This window comes from Bufo bufo, chromosome 6, assembly GCF_905171765.1.
Source record: "Bufo bufo chromosome 6, aBufBuf1.1, whole genome shotgun sequence".
In the NCBI taxonomy this organism is placed as follows: Eukaryota; Metazoa; Chordata; class Amphibia; order Anura; family Bufonidae; genus Bufo; species Bufo bufo.
The window spans coordinates 45777511-45785502 of NC_053394.1; the positions used below are offsets into that span (position 1 = coordinate 45777511).

The following is a 7992-nucleotide window of genomic DNA, read 5'->3' on the forward strand; positions in this document are numbered from 1 at the left end:
GCGTACAAGGTTTAGGTTATCTAAGAATTTAGTGATGGATTCCGCTGGTAACGGAATCTGTAATGGAATTCTTACCTGAACCTTGTATGCCGAACTTGAAAACAGAAGTTTGCTCATCTCCAATTGCTCATCCCAAGAAACTACATGGCCAACAGGTGAGCATACCAGAGAGAATTTTCTTCCTTTGGCCATGCTGTTTCTTAATAGGTTACAAAGTCGTTATGTAACTGCAGAAATACAAATATGGCTGACTGTCAAAATGTCCCTCCCAACCACTGTGACTGGGTTATCTACCAGCCGCACATTGCCCCTCACATAGCTAACACTTCAAGCTGCAGCCCTTAGGCAGCACTGATGACATGCAAGCTTGTGGTTGCAGAAGTTGCCCAGCGAGCGTTCAGTACAGTGAGCAATGTGCTCACCCTTAAAGCCACCTCCCGCAGCCTCGGTCTTCTCTTCTTGCTCCTGTACTTTATGACAGCAAGGAGGCGGTGCTGATTAAGTCCCGCGCAGAATGTCCTCAAGCGTCAGGATGTTATCACTGTAGGACTGCTGTGAGTACTTATTAGCGTGGCACTGCAACTCTCGGCAGTGCTGCGCTTTACACTTTGTGACACCAAACCAATGAGGGGCGTTTGGGGAGGCATTGGGCCTCATAAAGACTACAGGCCCGTGGCTGCCGACTATTATAATCCGCCACTGATTAGCTGGAACGCTCCCCTGCGAATCTGCGAGCCGCCTATGTAGACAGAGCGTTGCAGAGAGGAGGAGCCGCAAATGAAGTTGTAAGGAACCGCATGCGGCTCGCGAGACGCGGGTTGGCCACCCCTGTTCTATTCAATCAGTCTAATCAATCAGTTAAGACAAGGTCATTCTAGTCTGAGAGAACAGTGAGAACAGATGCAAAATGTAAGAGCTGACAGCTTAGCCTATCCTGGACCTAGATGCCATCCAGGGCAAGGCTAAAAAGACTTTTATCTACTGGAGAAGCAGGCCAGATGAAGAAAGGAAGTGTAGAGTCAAAGCCATTGGCGATCTGCTGTCGTAAGAGGACCACTAAGTCTCCATTGCTCTGTGTTCAGGAGTTTTCTTCCAGTACATGGATACACACTGCAGATTGGCCATATGTATGAGTACATTGCCCACATCTCACAGGGGAAGTATAGACTGGAAACCTGTTCAAAAAAGATGTACAACTTATCCTGCCATTTAGGGTCTGCCCTTTCTGTTGTATTGTTTTACAAGAAGTTTTACGCCTCATGTCTGAATGCTTAAAGGGGTTTTCCGAGACTTAAATACTGATGACCTCTCCTCGGGAGGTGCGCCCTTTCACATCACTGCATGAGCCCAGGGACCATCAGAACTGTGAGTACTAATACTCCCACCCACTCACTCACCCCACCACTGCACACTGTACAAGATTAACTCATTGAAAATAAGACAGGATTTCCAGCTTCCAAAAAAGACTTTGTTCTTTATTCCAAAAATGACACAGGATAAAAACAATCTAACACGGCAAGCAGGTCTACATGTTTCAGATGCTCTAATACTGAATAAGGATCAGTATTAGAGCATCCGAAACATGTAGACCTACTTGCCGTGTTGGATTGTTTTTATCCTGTGTCATTTTTGGAATAAAGAACAACATATTTTTTGGAAGCTGGACATCCCGTCTTATTTTCATATAGTTTGCAACTGGTGCCCCTTCCAAGCACAGTCCGTGCTTCCATCGCAAGACTGACCAGGTGAGCGCCGCCTACGGAACTTTTATACTTTTGTGCCAAGATTAACTCATTGTACAGAAAAATTCTGGAAATCCTGATAATCTGACCTTTCACAAAAATAGTCTTAACCATGTAAATTAACTAATTGTCCTCCACATTTCTAATAAAGAAGAGGGCACTGGAGTAAAATTAAAGTATCTATGTAGTCCATATGCATAGATCCACATTGACCATTTCAGACCTCTAGTGGTGAGATGCATCAGAGAAATCTCAAAACTCACAAATATCGGTGGCTGACGTCAGGAACACAGCACCAGGTTCTACCTCTTGTTAAGTGACACAAGCATTCAATAGCTGTATTCACACCAATCAATATATCCTGAATCCACCGATTACTGGCAAAGTATTGTGCAAAAAAACAACACAAAATAGGTTACAAAGAAAGAATGCATGGAGAAGAAGGCAACTATGGACTTATGTTAACATAATCAGTGCTACCTAGGCAAGGTTTTTTACATTTTCTAAAATGAATGCTTTTATGCACAATACTATGGCAGTAAAGGGTGGATTGAGCATATTCCTATTGTTGCGAATACCGCTATTGAATGCTTATGCATCAGAGAAATGTCATGGTGTCCCATTGCCAAATAATTGTTAGGTAATGGGGCAACAATAGGATGCTCGTGGTCAGTGCTTGGATCAAAAAATTGCATAGTGTTAAAAAGTGAACATTCCCTGCATGAGATTAGAAAAAATGTCAGCTTTTTTTCCCAGGACTAGCAACACTACTATCTATAGATTGTGTCTGATATTGCATCTCAACCATGGTCAGTTGAAATTGGCTATATTGTACTCATCAACAACAGTAATCGTATACAACCCCCTAATAAAGTTGGTATGTTAGGGTACAGATTGATTCTTCCCAAATCAAAAATGCTCCAATTGATGTATGGAAGTCGAGGGTCTCCTAGAACTCATATTTTCTCTCTCTTGTCTTTCTCTCTCTCTTTTTTTTACTTTTAAATTTTTTTTCTCTCTCTGTCTCTGCCCTTTAAAGGTAGGTTGACAAAAGGGATTTTGGCTGTGACTATTGGCAGAATATTATGCAAAAAAGCCTCCTGGTCAGACACACGGGAGGCAGGTGTCTGCTCAGAAAAAGTTTTGGTATCAGACAAAGTTTCACCCATTTTTCTTTGAAAGCAAGGGTCCAATGGCATGACTATCCAGTAGTCATCACTACAGATGAGCGAATTTCTCCAAAATTTGATTCGGCTGCTTCGCCGAATTTTCCAAATTTTGCATTTTTTTGTAAGTAGTGGGTGCAATGACAGGGAGCTGCAATAGCGCTCCCCATCATTGTACACCTCAGATGCCACGCTCATACATGATAGCGGAATCTGAGAGTAAAAACTGTGTCAAATTAACAAAAAAATAAAATAAATCATACTGCCTCCATTTGCTCACGGCCATCTTGCTCGAAGATCTGGTGCGAAATCTTGCATCAAATGTCCCCACGCACGGGATTTTGACTGAGATATTCAATCAAGATAGCGGGGGCCGGCCACACAATCACAAAGAAATTCGGCTTCGCAGCTAATCGAATTTATCCTGAAATTCGGATCAATTTCCACTTTTTTGGATTCGATTAGCTCAACTGTAGTCATCACTTTGCTTGATGCAAATGATACACTTGTCAGTGTGTAAGCAACCAAGCATGCAGCTTGCCTTGCTCGACAGCATGCCCGAGGACCCAATTTTTTAAGCCTCCGCTTCCACTGTATTGGTCATGGCCAGTGTTGTCATCATCATCACCATCATCAGATTCGTCCTCCAGCACCACCAACTCCTCCTCCGCCTGGTCCTCCTCCAGCTGTAGCTTCTCATCCTCATGACGCACAGTACAATCACTGCCCCTATCTTATCCCTAATGATAAAACCTTGTGATTCAATCAGGGGTCAGGTGATATTCTGTCTTCATCTTTCCCTCACTGTGGCGACTTTAAAAAATGTAAAATGGAAGGCGCTGTTTTGCACAATTTATTTGAATTGAATCGCCAACTTTTTGGATTTATTTGGAAGAACAATTTTTGTGAAATTTGTCATGAGTCTCATTTGTTTAGAGGATTCCCTAATCTCTGCTGGTATGGTTTTTATTGCAGATGTTGCTTAAAAGAACTCCTATCACTAGCATAATAATGCACTGCTCGGGATTATTATATACGTATGTGGTTGGAATTTATTAGTAGCTTAAAAAACTAAATCCAGTAAAATACATTTTTGTCCTATATTTTGTATCTCAGTTTTTTTCTCTTCCACTTCAAACAATTTCCATGTTCTTTGTTCCCGCATCCTTTCTCCGCCAGTCAGACAGATTAAAAGAATATCAACAATATGACGTTCAAACAAACAACTGGAGCCCAAGGGTTTTACATTGTCAGAATTTTAGCTGCCCTGCCTTAGTGCCTTGTGTGTGTATAAAATGTCTTCCCATGGGATCATTACTAGAGAATGTTCTGTATTGCCGAGATTTTTAAGTATGTTTCTTTGCATAGGTATATGTGGATTCTCATGATGCATAACTGAACTGACTGAAATCTTTGATGCCACAGAAATAATTTCAGCAGAAATACGAAGGTTCTGCAATGAATAGCAATAGGCCTGGTTTTGTAGAAAATGTGTCAAAATCCAAGTAGAGCCCCTTCCTCTGAACATATTTAGACAATTTATTTTCGCTATAAAATTCCTACATAACAAATCTGTAGATTATCTAAATAATACCTCTATCTAGTGCCCTCATAATACTGCTCGGGAGCCGCTAGGGGCCCTAGGCAATTACCTGGTATGCCACTCTGTAAAACCAGTCCTGATAACAGGCCCAGCCCTAGAGATTATAGTATGGACTCGGTGCTCCGGTGCGCTGTTTTTCCAGGTCTGGGGTGCTTGGGGGCAAAACAAACTATTTGAGATTTGTTTTTGGCCATTAACAAGGATAACTGTGATGTTACTGCAATATAATGAAAATTAAATAATGCTTAAGAATTTCAGTTAATCTGGTCAAAATAGTCCCAATGTTGGATTCTAGGAAGTTGCCAGATGGTCAGACATTTTTAGAGCATAGATTAAAATCGCTTAGTGCAAAAGTCTCTGCCTGAAATATTCCTAATATGGCCTCCTGCACACGACCGTTGTGTGCACCCGTGGCCGTTGGCCCGTTGAACGTGTTTTTCTGCGGTCCTATTGACTTTCAATGGGTCCGTTGAAAACTCGGCTACTGCACCGTTTTGTCACCCGCGCCCGTGACCCGTCTTTCCAGGCCGTCAAAAAATATAACCTGTCCTATTTTTTTCACGGCTAACGGTTCGCGGCCCCATTCAAGTCAATGGGGCCGTGAAAAACGCGATTGCACACCCGTTTGACATCCGCGGCCGCGTCCGCGCCCGTTTTATTTCATCTTCTGGCATGGCCAAATTGTCTGGCAAAACTTGTGGCAATAAATTGAAAAAAATAAATAAATCAGGAAGTTGAAGGTCACAGGATATGCTAATTTCTAGCAATCTGTGGTAAACAGCTTGTGTGTGGTGAGGGTGGCATTTCTTCAGCTAAAAATTTCATCCACCATGCCACGATGGAATGTGGACAAACTAATAACCCTGGTACAGGAGAGGCCCGAGCTATGGGATAGCAGGCAAGATGCATACAGTGACCGCATAAAAAAGGATGCTTCGTGGGAGCAAGTGGCACTGACCATGCGCCGAAGCGAATGGTCCAAAGCGGATAGCCGAGTCCGGGCCCAATTAGGTAAGTGATAGTAATGTAGTTGGCCTGTCCTTGCCCCCTGTGTGGCCAAAAGATGTAGTTTTAATTTCCCTGAGGTGACAATAGTATTTATTTGGTGGTCCAGACTCGTTGGGCATAATGGCCTGTACATGGCTTTTCAACCCGACATCTTTTTTTCCCCTTTCTACTTTTTGGAGCTCACAAATGTGTATTATGTCATTTCCAAACAGTCAAACAAACCAAAACACGCTGGGCGAGTTGCCGGGACCAATTCCGGCGGGAGATGGCCAACAAAGGCCGGAGTGGTGAGGGAACCTCCCGGAAACGGCCCTACATTTATACTGCCCAGTTGCAGTTTCTGCGGCCAGTAATGGAATTGAGGCCGTAAGTATTATTAATGTATTCTTTAAAATGTTTACAATTTTCTCACTTACCTTTCAATTTGGACTTGCAAAAGTGGCCAATAAACTAATGGATACAGTGGTGTTCTTGTATAGAAGACCTATTCTTTAGGTAGGGCAGCCATGTCCTAACTGACTACATTCAGCTCTTTTCCAACTGAAACTCCCAGCATGGCCGAATAGCTAGAAGCTACCCAGTCCTGCATGGAGTTGTAGTTGGCCAGCAACTGGTGGGCAACAGTTTGGACATGCCTGGTGTTGGATGGCAACCTCATTTTTGTGGTGGAGTCAAACCAGGGGCCACCGCTTTTGAGCTGTGTATGATGAGACGACACGTGTAGTGTGCAGATGTCGCCTCCCCTCTCTGTTTTGGACGTGTCGAAGCAATTTATTGTCCCTCGTGGAACATAGATATTTGCAATTCAAACCAGAAAAGAGAATGGAGATGACACTTGTGCACTGCACGCATTTTTTTCTCATACTGTAGATCATTGGGTTTTGCGGCTCCATGTCACACAGCAATAGTTTGAAAAGCTTTCCGAAACCCACACGTTTTAATGGGAGCCCTGACTAGTGTTTTTTGGATGTAAATGTTGGGGCAACGTGAGATTTGGACCATTGAGACCTATTATCTAACTTTGGCATGTTTAAGAAATGGTTTCCCTATAGGGATTTCCTATGTTAGTTATATACCTTAAATGTTAGTGCACCAAACCCCTTCATGGATTACTTACATTGGTCATATAAAATGGCCCAAACCAGCTCCTATGAAAAAGGTTAATAATGTAGTTCAAACTACGCTTGACCAGCAGGAATCAAACTACTACTCTCACCCTGGTCAAGTGTGTCCTGGTACATGTTGTTTCTCATTGGATGTTGTTATACTACGTACAAATTACAACGTGTAACTTTGGATGGTGGTAGCGGGCCACATACAGGCGACCAGGACTGAATTTCAGCACTGGTTTTGGTCCTTGAATGAGGAATCCTCTTTTGGGGCTGGACAGCTCCAAACAGCAAACACTGTTTTGCCATTACAGTAACATTCTGCCTTTCCAAGACTTATCCCATCAATAGTTTTTAAATGCAATCAAAATGTGATTTCCCATTTTCACATAGAAGCTGTTATTCTTTGTGTAAAAGCAAATCTATGATGTAGGCTGCCACTCCGTATATATATTTAATTCACACAGCTGTTTTATTTCAATAATATACTTGATGTATTTTTAAAAATGTTACAATCAAATTAGATAATGGTTTATTGTTTTTATTTCAAATACAGTACTGTGGACAGTCTGGATCCGTCCCCAGATTCGGACACGTCGGGGAGTGAAACCCCTGCGGTTTTCTCCCCCCAAAGAAGTCCTGCTCCAACGCCGGCTGAGGAACCAGAAGACTCCACACTGGCCGAGGCCCCCCTACCACTGGCCAGTCCACCCCGGATTGGACAGCCACAGCCAAGACGTCGCCGACAAGTCCCTCCCTCTACCTCTGGGCAAGAGAGTCGGGAACTGATTAACGCCCGGCTCATCGAGTTTCTTGCCCAGAGGAGGAGTGATGGTGTGGAGGAAAAAATAATCCGGGGCTTAGGGCCGCTAATGAAGCACATCACTCCTTTGGAGCATCATGAGTGCCTTGCTTCATTAGCGGTCGTAATAAAGATGTTTGCACTCCCCAACCATGGGGACATTCTGGCAAAGATTAATGCCATGAAAGTGGAAATAGAAAATGCTGGCCAGCAGCAAAGGGCAGGAGCCTTTGAGGGAGCGGCCCAAACATTTCAAGGGCCTTCTTATCACCCTCAACCCCAGTATGGACCACACCAGGGCCCAATGCAACAAGTGGGTCAGCCCCTTTACCCGGGCAGTTTCGCTTCTGTGGCACCTCCACAGGCCCATGTAAGGCCACGGTCCTCCTTTACACCGGGTTCCTTCACTCAGGACCTTCTTAATTTGTAATCTTTTTTGTCGTTTTTGCTCTTTATATGGTTTTACCTTAATGTTTGTCCCATTGTTTACCTTTGGATTACGGTACTAACAATATTCATCATAAATGTTGTTTATGCAAAAAAGTAGGCGACTGGTTTTTAT

The 7992-nt window shown here is 43.3% G+C and overlaps 1 long non-coding RNA gene across 1 annotated transcript; it reads right to left on the reverse strand.

Moving 5' to 3' along the window:
- Positions 1–1665: 1665 nt before the first annotated feature.
- On the reverse strand, positions 1666–6433 carry LOC121004366. The gene is made up of 3 exons (XR_005779699.1): positions 6418–6433; positions 5664–5670; positions 1666–1772 (listed from the first exon to the last, which is right to left on the reverse strand). It is a non-coding gene; the product is annotated as an uncharacterized LOC121004366 (long non-coding RNA).
- Between the last annotated feature and the right edge of the window lie 1559 nt (positions 6434–7992).